The 12,903-nt window shown below is 35.5% G+C and overlaps 1 protein-coding gene across 2 annotated transcripts in view; it reads right to left on the bottom strand.

The window, feature by feature from the left end:
• Positions 1-12,903, bottom strand: part of LOC113916508 (schwannomin-interacting protein 1) — an 854,544-nt gene that overhangs the window by 772,055 nt on the left and 69,586 nt on the right. The gene's annotated exons all lie outside the window — the stretch shown is intronic.

Raw genomic sequence — 12,903 nt, 5'->3', positions numbered from 1 at the left:
CACTCTCAAAAGTATCTTGGTTTGAATGATAAATTATGTAGTCATTCTTAAGTATAGCATAATAGATAAGAACACAAACTCTGAATCAAAGTGGTTAAAACCAATCACTGCCATTTATAACTTGGGAAATTTAACTTGTTTGTGTCTCAGCTTCTTCCCCTGTAAAATGGGGTTAACAGTACATACTTCATAGGTGATTGTAAAGATTAAATGAATCCATATATATAAAATACTTAGAGCATTGCCTGGCACAGAGGAAACACTATGTGCTGTTGTTGTTGTTGTTGTTGTCATTATTATTAACTCTTAACTAGTTGTTTTTTAAAAAAACTAAACCAATTAAGTATTTATTGATGAGAAAGTACTGTGCTTATAAACAGCTAACAATCTACTGGTGGTTATTAGTATGTTGTAATCACTGATTTAAAGTCTCTTTATTGACTTCTGATCTTTTTTTTCCACTGATATTGAAATATAATTGACATATAACATTATATTAGTTTAAAGCGTACAACACAATGATTAGATATTGTTTATATTGTAAAATGATTATAATAAATTTAGTTAATATCCATCACCTCACATAGTTATAAAATTTTTTCTTGTAATGAAAACTTTTAAGATCTACTCTCTCAGCAACTTTCATATACACAACACATTATTACTAACTAGTCACCATTACATCCCTAAAATTTATTTATAATTAGAAGTTTGTATCTTTTGACCACCACCTTTGTCCATTTCCCCCATACTCCTACATCCCTCTGCCTCTGACAACCACAAATCTGTTCTCTATTTCTATGAGTTCTGTTTTTTAGATTCCACATATAAATGAGATTATAAAATACTTGCCTTTCTCTGACTTATTTCACTTAGCATAATGCCCTCAATGTCCATCCATGTTGTTGTAAACGGCAAGGTTTCCTTCTTTGTAAGTCTGAACAATATTCCATTCTGTATATATACCACATTTTCTTTATCCATTCATCCACTGATGGACACTTAGTTTGGGCCCATGTCTTGGGCTATTGTAAATAATGCTGATGTGAATACTGGAATACAGATATCTCTTTGAGATAGTAATTCCATTTCCTTTGGGTATATGCCCAGAAGCAGAATTGCTGGGTCATATGGCAGTTCTACTTTTAATTCTTTGAGGAAGCTCCATACTCTTTTCCACAGTGGTCGCAGCACCAATTTACATTTCCAACAGCAGTGCATAAGGATTCCCTCTCCACCTCCTTTCCAAGACTTGCTAACTCTTGTCTTTTTGATAATATATGATTTGCAAATATTTTCTCCCATTCAGTAGGTTGCCTTTTTATTTTGTTGAGGGTTTCCTTTGCTATTCACAAGGTTTTAAGTTTACTGTAGTCCCACTTGTTAATTTAGCTTTTGTTGTCTTTGCTTTGGGTGTAAAATCAAAAAAAAAAAAAAAAACCACCTAATTTTTTCTTGAGTTCAATTCCCTCAGTGAATACTTGACAAATATTCCTTTTTGTGAAACTTATTTTTAATCATTATTAAGAACACTGAACATGCCTGCAGAATATTATTTTATACATGGGCACCTGGGTGGCTCGGTTGGTTAAGCGACTGCCATCTCCTCAGGTCATGATCCCGGAGTCCTGCTTCTCCCTCTGACCCTCTACTCTCTCATGTTGTTTCTCACTCTCTCTCTCTCAAATAAATAAAGAAAAAAGAAAAAAAAAGAATATTACTTTATACAAAATCACTTTGAGAATTTCCTAATCACATGTAATTGCTCCAAGAGAATAAACTAAAATTAGTGGCTCATTTAGAGGTAAAATTAAACTCAAAACAAAAGAACTTCCCCAAACACTGTCTAATTGTAAGTCAGGGCTGGCTTGTGAGGTGGTGAGCTCCCAAACACTGAAGGTATTCAAGAAGTAACTGGCTGACAAACCACCTGGAGATGTGATACCTGGATTCTGCATTAGATAGATGATTCAGCTCTATGACTTCTGAGGTCATTTCCGATATTAGGAATCAATGTTTCTATCATTCTTAAGCAGAACATCTTATTATCAGACAATTTCCTTCCCCTTACCACATACTCTGCTCTCCTCACTGCTACATTTAGCATAATAGGTAACACTCTCTACCCTGAAGGATTCTTGGCCTGTTAATTCTTTCGACCTTTGTCCTTGTAGAGTAAAAAACACCACAAGTAGAGATTCAAAATTGACAATAAATGCATACAAATAATGGAGAAAAATGAAAGTGTTCAAGGGGTTTGAGAACTTTGTATTAAGGAAGTTTTAAATATTTAATGTGCCTGGCAAGGTATTTTTTGGAGAGATTAATATTCAAATGCAGTTTGTTTGTATTAAAGTATTTAAATGCTATGCATTTAATATAAAATACATATTCTCACTTCTTCCCTGATGCAAAATCTCATTGGGAATTATGTGATCGTGTGTAATTTGTTAAATGCAAATCACATTTTAAATATTCATATACCATATTTGCATTCTTTTTTTTTAATTGGAATTTTCAAAAGTAGAAGGGGAAGCAAAGGAGGAACAAAATTTAAAATACATTCTACTGAAGACACCAAAGAAAAGAAAATAATATGCATGGTGGACAGATAGATCCCTGTAGCTATTGATAAGACAACCAGAGAAATTTGCACAAATTTGAAATGTGAAGTCCACACTGAGAGGTGGATCAGCATCTTGAACCTAAATGGGATCCTGGGGGCAGCTGGCCCTACTTCTTCATTTCCTGAATGAAAAAACAGAAGTTGAAAGAAGAGAAGTAACCTGAATTTTGTTAGACCAAGAGGAAACAGATCTGGTTAGATTCTATGATGAATGTCCAAACAACTGAGATGTCCTTTTACCCTGTATCTCTTCACTATTTACTCAGCCTGGCCCTTTCTGAAGACCCATTAAATAGACTCTGTAGACTCCAACAGCCAAAAATTAAAAATCATAAGAACACTAATTGCCTAATAGATAAATGATAATGTCCAAAGCTAGCCACGGTGCCCTGAAATATATTCTTACATAGCTGGCAGCAGTTAGAATTGGTATAACATTTTGGAAAGCAATTTGGCAATCCTCACCAAAAGTCTTAAGTGTGTTAATGTCTTTATTTCCAGTAATTCCAAATCTAAGTATCTAAGTGCAAAGAAATAATGCTTTAAAAAAGTCTATGCACACTAAGTTTTATTACAATATTATATACTAAAGCCAAAAGTTGGAAATGGCTTAAATGTACAACATAAGAAAATTACTATTTATTTCCCTTGTTAAAATATATTGTAATTAAAAGTGACAGTTACATGAAAATTATAACAATTAATAATGTATCAAGCAATGTTTTTAAGGATGACTAAACCCATAATCTGAAATGAGAACTATATAATGTCTACCCCATATTAATTCGAGCACAGATAGTTAGAACAACCAAGAGAACTCAGGAGTCTGACATCAACATCTAATTTCTTCTTGCTAAAAAATTGGTGGGAAGCCTTAGGCCAGTTCTAAAACTTCACTGTAAGCAACTTGTCATTCCAAGAGTTTGTCAAAAATTCATATCCTGGGCGCCTGGGTGGCTCAGATGGTTGAGCGTCTGCCTTTGGCTCAGGTCATGGTCCCAGGGTCCTGGGATCGAGTCCCGCATCGGGCTCCCTGCTCCTTGGGAGCCTGCTTCTCCCTCTGCTTCTTTCTCTCTCTCTCTCCCTCTCTCTCTCTCTCTCCCTCTGTCTCTCATGAATAAATAAATAAAATCTTTAAAAAAAATTCATATCCTGATTGGTGGGGTCTGGACAGGATTCAAGAATGGACATTCTAGAAAAAAAAAAAGGAGAAGATAGCAGGAGGGGAAGAATGAAGGGGGGGAAATCAGAGGGGAGATGAACCATGAGAGACTATGGACTCTGAGAAACAAACTGAGGGCTCTCAAGGGAAGGGGTTGGGGGTGATGGGTATTATAAGGCATTAATAGCCTCGTGATGGGTATTAAATAAGGCATGTTATTGAATGGAGCACTGGGTGTTATATGCAAACAATGAATCATGGAACACTACATCAAAAACTAATGATGTAATGTTGGTGATTAACATAACATAATAATAATAAAAAAAAGAATGGACATTCTGACATTCTTGGTCCCCATGGGTCAAGAGAAAGATTTTTCTCTGCTTCCTTCTGGGTCTGTCTTCTGCCAGGCTTCATGGATTCTCTCATACATTTGCCCCAGCAAACTGATATGTGATCAGGGGAATCATTGTTTTAGGGTTTACTAACTCATCTCTACCTGTGCTTTCTGGGTGTCTCAGCTCAGTGAAGGAGGCAGAGTTGGAGTGGTTTCCCCCAAATTTTCTGTTATGTTTTATTGCTTTGATGAATTTAAAAATATACTTTCAAAAAGAATTTAGAAAATAGATGTTTTTATAGAACCATGGCCAGATGTAACACCAAAAGAAAAAAGCTTACTTAATAAATACACAGAAGCTATAATTTAAATTATAGTTAATTTAAAATTATATATTTTTGTATATTTATATATTATAATTATTAGCATCTTGGAGGAATGCTGGAAGAGAGAAACAAATAAAGTTATCGTCTGATTTTGTGGGGTTTCTTTTGAAGACCTAACATAAAAAAGGTCTTTGTTTATTAATAGAAAAGATCATATCTTTGCCCTCTGAGTTTTACATACTTAAAGTACTACATACAGGAGAAATTATTTGCTTTGGAGAAAAGTGAGTGAACAATGATCCTGACATCCACTTCCAGGAGTATGATGGACCAGAACTTGATACTCTGAAGAAATAAAAGCATAGATTAACTTAAATATATTTTATAAAGCATTTTGAGGTTTAGTAAATATCCTCAAGAACCAAGAGGAAAGAAAGAAAAATGAGGAGCTGAATCTTGCACAATGCCACTCAGTTAACACTGTTGAAGAAGCAAAGTCATAGGATTTTCCTGGAGCCAATGATTATAAGATAGCAGGAAATCTTGCCTTTCACAGTGTGAAAGAGCTGAACCTGAACTCCCACATTAAACAAGGACTCTTAAAAGGGGCTAAAGCTTTCCAAGTTGGCAATACCTACTAGATATCAGTGGATGCAACTGGAAATCTTTTCCACAGAAAAACAACTAAAATTTAGTCCCTCAAAATTTCCACAGGATAAGTTCAATAATATATGAGTTTACAATCAAAACCAACCAAACAGACAAGGAAACAAGCCTTCATCAGTAAGAGTTAAGAGATTGAAAAAAACAGGCCTCCAAGAACATCTGAAGTTGAAATTATTAGATACCATATATAAAATAAAGACCTGAATAGAAATGCTTTAAAATTCAGAATTAAAAGTGAGCACGGAATAGGAGACTACCAAAATGACCAAGGAAATTTGAAAAACACAAAAACAAAAATTTTGAGTAATAAATAATATACCTTTGAAATTAAAAACTCAATAGATGAGTGATATAGTAGATAAGATACAGCTGAACAGAGAGAATTATAATTGATCAGTAGACAGTACAGAATATACAATGGTCAAAAAGATAAAGCAGACATATGGACAGATTAAGATCATATAAGATATGTTTAATTGTGGGCCCAAAGAAAGAGAATATAGAGAATGTAAAATAAATTTTTAAAGACATAATAGTTGAGAATTCCCACAACTGATCAAAAATACTGTATAAGTTAGCTATTCCTATAAAAAAAAAATGATCTGAGTAGGAAGGTCTAATGTAGTAAGGAGGAATGGTAAGTGAAGCAAATGGAAACACAAATGATACAATACGATAGTATCAACAGATATGATGGTAACAGAAACATAGGACGGTAAAGTCCAATTTTAAAAGCAAAAAAATTAAAACCAGTATAATGGACAATGTTAGTATGTGAACCAGTCAGGAGAAGTATAACCAGATGGCCATCTTTGTGCATATGTGGTCTTTTTCCTTTGGGAAGGGGCTTGACATACTAAGGAACTTCAGACTTTGATGGACTGGTAAGTATGTATGGTAGGATTTCCAACAAAAAGAAGAAAAACCACTAAAAGAATATAGTACAGAAATTCAAACCTGTGGAGGGGGAAAATTTGTAAAAGGAAAATCAATAAGAGGCAGGAGGGGACAAACAGCATAGACAAAGTAAAAATTGTACATATATAAACTCTAAGATGATTGAAACAGTTCCAGATATTATCAGTAATAAAATAATGTGAATAAAATTAATTTGGCAGTTACAAAAATAAGTTGTTTAATTGGAAAAAAAAAACCTATATCCTGTTTACAAGATACATACATAAAAGAGAAGGTGACAGAAAGGTTGAAATAAAAGGACAGCAGTCTTCCTCTTCACCCATTTCACTTTTTAGGTTTCAGTTACCTCTGGTCAACTAGGGTCTACACGCGGATGAGCATCCTTCTGATATATCATCAGAGGGTCAATAGTAGCCTAATGTTATATCACAATGCCTATGTCATTCATTTGCTTCATCTCATCACATAGGCATTTTATCATCTCATGTCATCACAAGAAGGGTAAATACAACACAAGAAGGTACTCTAAGACAGACCACATTCACATAAACTTTATCACAATATATTGTTATAATTTTTATTATTAGTTGTTAATATCTTACTGTGCTTAATTTATAAGTTAAACTTTATCATAGGTATATATATATATACACTTAGGAATATACATATATATATATATATTATATATAATTTATATACATGAAAAAACATAATACAGATAGGGTTCAGGTCTATCCATGGTTTCAGGCATCCAGTGGGAGTTTTGGAATATATCCCCTGTGGATAAGGAGGGATACACGTATGGGGGTGCCTGGGTGGCTCAGTTGGTTGAGCATCCAACTCTTGGTTTTGGCTCAGGTCATGACCTCAGGGGTCTTGGGATTGAGCCTCACACGGAGCCCTGTATCAAGCACTGCAGGGGGCTCTGTGCTCAACAGGGAGTCTGCCTGAGGATTCTCTCCCTCTACCCCTCACCCCACTTATACATATCAATACACTCTCTCCCCCACTCTTTCTAAAATAAATAAATAAATGTTAAAAAAATAAATAAAATAGAAGGAGGAATACTGTATAGAATAAGATATATTGTGCAAACACTAACCAAGAGAAAGCTGGGGTAGCTATATTAACATCAGTTTTAAAAAAAGAGTGAATTTTAAGACAAAAGGTATTATATAGCAAATTCTCTTCTAGAAAGACAGAGCCTCACCTAGGAAAAAAATTGGTGGAAATTAAAAAAAAAAAAGTTGAGCAAGGCAGGACCCTGAAGGCCGTGGAGGAAGAAATTTTAAATACAATATATTGAGGAAGAGTCCAGAGGAAGCAGAACTCAAGTAATAGTGAACAGCAAAAATACTACATCTAAAGGTAAGAGCACTTCTTTTGAAAACAATGTCTTTAAAGCTCTAGGACAAACAGGGCTAGGGGCAGAAAACCTTCCTGAACCAGATTCTGTCCTGAAATAGCTGTGCAGAAAAAGCCATACTTAAGTCTCTTATAGTAACAATAGAATAGAAAGACTTTAAGCTAAAAAGTTCTGAAAGCTACTTTGGACAATCCCCACATCACTCTGAAACCTTGTCCTTATAGCCCAAGAAAACTCATCTCACTGAAATATGAAAGGAATATACTCTCTAATTCCATACTAAATGATTGCCAAAAAAAAAAAACAAAAAAAATGAACTATAAAATATCCCAACAATGACAACAAACCAGAAAAATGTAGATTCAAACAAATGAAAACCATAATCTTAATACATTCAAATGAGCTAAATCAAGAAAACATAGTTTCAAAAATACAGCACATACCAGAAATAAAATGGCTAGAAAAGAAGAGAATAAAATGTGAAAATCATCAGAAATCAGAACAGAAATGTCACAGGATACAAAGCCAATACACAAAAATCTGCTGCTTTTCTACACTAATAACAAACTATCAGAAAGAGAAATTAAGGGGCACCTGGGTGGCTCAGTGGGTTGGGCATCTGACTTCAGCTCAGGTCATGTTCTTGGGGGTCCTGGGATTGAGCCTCGCATCAGGCCCTATATTCAGCGGGGAGTCTGCTTGTCCCTCTGCCCCTCCCCCCACTCATGCTTTTTCTCTCTCTCACTCTCAAATAAGCAAAATATTTTTAAAAAGGAAGAGAAATTAAGAAAAACATTTCCATTGATAATTACACCAAAAATAGGGGCACCTGGGTTGTTCAGTCAGTTAAGCGTCAGACTCTTGGTTTCGGCTCAGGTCATGATCTCAGGGTTGTGAGATCAAGCCCCAAGTTGGGCTCTGAGCTCAGCATGGAGTCTGCTGGAGATTCTCTCCCTCTCCTTCTCCCTCCCCCTCTGATCTTCCACCCTGCTTGCACGCACTCTCTCTCTCAAATACATAAAATCTAAACAAAACAATTGCATCAAAAATAATAAAATAAGAATAAATTTAACCAAGCAGGTGAAAGACCTATATGCTAAAAACTACAAGACATTAAGGAAAAAAATTGCAGAATACAAAAATAAATGGAAAGATATTCTGTGCTCATGGATTGGAAGAATTGATATCATTAAAATATCCATAATACCCAAAGCAATCTACAGATTGAATGTAATCCCTATCGAAATTCCAATGGCATTTCTCACAGAAGTACAACCAGCAATCCTAAAATTTGTATGGGACCACAAAAGACACTGAATAGCCAAAGTAATCTTGACAAAGAAAAATAAAGCTGGATGCATCACATTCTCTGATTTGAAGCTCAATTACAAAGGTACAGTAATTAAAACAGTTGGGGCATCTGGGTAGCTCAGTCAGTTAAGCGGCTGCCTTCGGCTCAGGTCATGATCCGGGGTCCTAGGATCGAGCCCCACATCGGGCTCCCTGCTCAGCAGAAGCCTGCTTCTCCCTCTCCCTCTGCCTGTCGCTCCCCCTGCTTGAGCTCGCTCTCTCTGTCAAATAAATAAAATCTTAAAAAAAAAAAAACAGTATGGTATTGGCAGAAAAACAGATACACAGATCAATGGAACAGAATAGAGAGTCTAGAAACAAACCCATACATATATGATCAATTAATTTATGACATAGTAGGCAAGAATACACAATATGAAAAGGATAGTCTCTTTAGTTAGCGGTATTGGTAAAACTGGACAGCCACAACTAAAGAATGAAACTGGATCACTATCTTACATCATATGCAAGTATCAACTCAAAATGGATTAAAGATTTGAACAGAAGACCTGAAACCATAAAATTCCTAGAAGAAGACATAGATGGTGAGCTCCTTGACATAGGTCTTGCCAATGATTTTTTTAATCTAACAGCAAGAGTAAAAGCAACAAAAGCAAAATAAACAAGGGGAACTATAACAAACTAAAAAGCTTCAGCACAGCAAAAGAAACCATTGACAAAATGAAAAGGCAACCTATTGCATGGGAGAAAATATTTGCAAACCATAAATCTGATAGTTATTGCCCAAAATACATGAAGAACTAACAACTCAATAGCAAAAACACAATCCCATTAAAAAATGGGCAGAAGCTCTGAATAGATATTTTTCCTAAGAAGACACACAGATGGTCAACAGTACATGAAAAGATGCTCAACATAATTAATCATCAGGAAAATGCTAATCAAAACCACAATGAAATATCAACTCATACCCGTCAAAATGATTAGCATCAAAAAGATAAGTGTTGGCAAGGATGTAGAGAGAAGGGAACCCTACACACTGCTGGTAGGAATGTAAAGTCATCCCGTCACTATGGAAAACCTCTAGCATGGAGGTTCCTCAAAAAATTAAAAACAGAACTACCATATGATCCAGCAATTCCATTTCTGGGAATTTATCCAAAAACAAAAACACTAACTCAAAAAGATAACTGCACCCCTTAAAGCACTATTTACAGAGATGAGATATGAAAACAAGTGTCCACTGATGGATGAAGAGATAAAAAATTTTGGTACATATATACAATGGAATATTATTCAGCTATAAAAAAGAATGAAAATTTAAAAAAAAAAGAATGAAATCTTGTATCTGTGACAACATGGATGGACCTCGAGGGCATTATGCTAAGTGAAATAAGTGAGACGAGACAATCATATAATCTCTTATATGTGGTATCTAAGTATGTATATATTTATATACACACATATACACATAGAGAAAGAGATCTCAAAACCAAGCTCACAGATACAGAACAGGAATGGTGTTTGCTATAGGCAAGGGTTGAAGCAGGAGAAATAATGGGTGATGGGGGTGGTCAAAAGGTTAAAAAAAATAGATTGGGAATATCCTATGCTTTTTTTTTTTATCTATCTCTTTGGAAATAAATAGTTTGGCAAATTTTATACAGTTTCACAGACATAAGTCACAGTTCCCTGCTGAATTACCCAAATTCTTTTTTTTTAAAGATTTTATTTATTTATTCATGAGAGACAGAGGAGGAGAGAGAGAGGGAGAGAGAGAGAGAGAGAAGCAGAGGGAGAAGCAGGCTCCCAAGGAGCAGGGAGCCCGATGTGGGACTCGATCCCAGGACCCTGGGATCATGACCTGAGCCGAAGGCAGACGCTTAACCATCTGAGCCACCCAGGCGCCCATGAATTACCCAAATTCTTTACGGATTCTATTTTGTACCCAAGATCTTAGGGGTAGAGGGAACCAAACAAAAGAAGATGAAGAAGAAGAAGGAGAGGGGAGGGGAGGTGGAAATGGAAGGAGGAGGAGGAGAAGAAGAGGAAGACAATGAAGAAGAAAAAGAAGAATCTCTCTAGCATAGCTTAACAAAAGGTGATGTAAAAATTAAATTTCCACTGGTCATCTAACTTTTGCCTTGTCTACCAACCCTACCAACAGAATAGACGATCCAATAAAATTTTTCCTAATTTGTAACTTACATGAAAAAATACAAAAAAAAAACAACACAAAAAATCAGATTACATTTTGTACAATTGACAAATTCTCTTTATTGAAAACAATAACATTACATAAAAAGAAATACAAAATTCAAGAGTATTTATCATTAGGAACGTAAAAAAATCAGGTAGAAGTAGAAAAAAAAAATGATCAAAAGGAACACAAGGAGATCAACCTCTGTTCTATATGGATAGATGTTTCTGTGATTTGTCCCGCATAATTGACCCCCTGAACTTGCATATACACAAGCAAGCTAGGAAATGCTGTCTGTGAACTCATGCTATATAAATAACCTTGGGAGCCTGGTTATTTAAAATACATTATCTGCCTCCAGGTCAGAATTGGCCCTTCTGTTCTGGATGCCAAGAGCTACAAATCTTATGTCCCATCCCCTCCAGCTCCAGGCCCCCTGGAATGGAATCTGGGAGGAGAGGCAGACACATGTAGCCCAGGCTCCTTGAAAATATAAAAACATGATAACATAGAAATGCAGCTTGCTCCAAATTGCACATAAGCGAACAAAAGTTTAATTTCAAAACCTGTTATTTTTCCTATAAACATGGCCCTAATGGGGATGGTCAATTGAAAGTCTCACCTGAGGGGAGGACACTCTGCCCAGGCCTCTCAACTGGGACTCCAGCCTGGCTGTTTCCATGGGGCTTCTCCAGCTAATGAGGTTGGATGTTGTAAGTCCCCAATTTTTTTTAATTTAATTTTATTTTATTATGTTATGTTAGTCACCATACCAATTTGATGTAACTTTGCCTTATTCTCCTTTATTGCATACTATTACCTTCATCTATGTGTAGATTCCTTTCCTCTTCTGTTTCTATGAGGTTTCTATAATAATAATAAAGTTTTCTTTCCTTTTTGAAACTGAAACACGGCTATTATGAATCTTTTTCTCAGAACAACCCCATGGAAATTTGGGGAGCCAAATATACAATAAAAAGGAAAATCTAAAGAAAATCACATGAAAATATGGATGAAAATATGGAAAGCAATAACAAAGATCCAAGAGAAAGAATTGATGGGCAAAAAATGTGCAAATATGCATATAATTTGAGTCCCCCAAAAGAAAACTAAAGCAAATAAAACAAAAAAATTTTCAAATAACTTAAGAAGACATGCCTGAAATAAAAAAGACTTAAATCTTTATTCAAAAAAAGACATACCATGTACCCAAAGAAATATATCCCAAGATAATTCTAGTAAAACCACTAGACTTTAAAGAAAAGGAAAAAATTATTTGGACATCCAAACAAAAGACCAAGTTACATATGAGGAGCAGAAAATAAAACTGACATCAGACTTCTCACGAGCAAAATTTTCTGGTGAGAACAATGGAACAACATTTTAAGAGATATTCTGAGAAAGAAACTATAAGCCAAGGATTTTATATCCATCTTTAAAAATGAATTCTTCAACAAACAATTATGAACATGCAAGTACTCAGAGATATTGATTCCATAAGTTTTTCCTGAGTATTCTACTGGAAAATGAGCTTCAGATAAATTATTGACTAAGCTTTAACATATAAAAACTGGATTGAGCATTGAACATATTTAACTATAGAATTCAGGTTAAAAGATGATGATAGGGCAGGGGTGCCTGGGTGGCTAGCTGGTTGAGTGACCAACTCTTGGTTTTGGCTCAGGTCGTGATCTCAGGGTCATGAAACTGAGCCCTGCATCAGGCTCCCTGCTCAGTGGGAAGTCTGCTTCGGATTCTCTCTCCCTCTTCCTCTGCCCCTCCCCCAACCTGCATGCATGCTCTCTCACTCTATCAAATAAATAAATCTTTAGAAAAAAAAGATGATGATAGGGCAAAAAAATAGCATGAAAGTGCTGTACGCTCTGACAATGTAAAGATTGTCAGAATGCTAGAAGGAACGGGGGAAGAGTATGTGGTAACAACAACAGCATTGGTGAAGTTCCCCTTCTTAAACAGGGAATGGGTCTATG

The sequence above is a fragment of the Zalophus californianus genome, chromosome 1 (genome assembly GCF_009762305.2).
Source record: "Zalophus californianus isolate mZalCal1 chromosome 1, mZalCal1.pri.v2, whole genome shotgun sequence".
In the NCBI taxonomy this organism is placed as follows: domain Eukaryota; kingdom Metazoa; phylum Chordata; class Mammalia; order Carnivora; family Otariidae; genus Zalophus; species Zalophus californianus.
The sequence above is the reverse complement of the archived record's forward strand: the minus strand, read 5'-3'. Positions and strand labels throughout refer to the sequence as shown.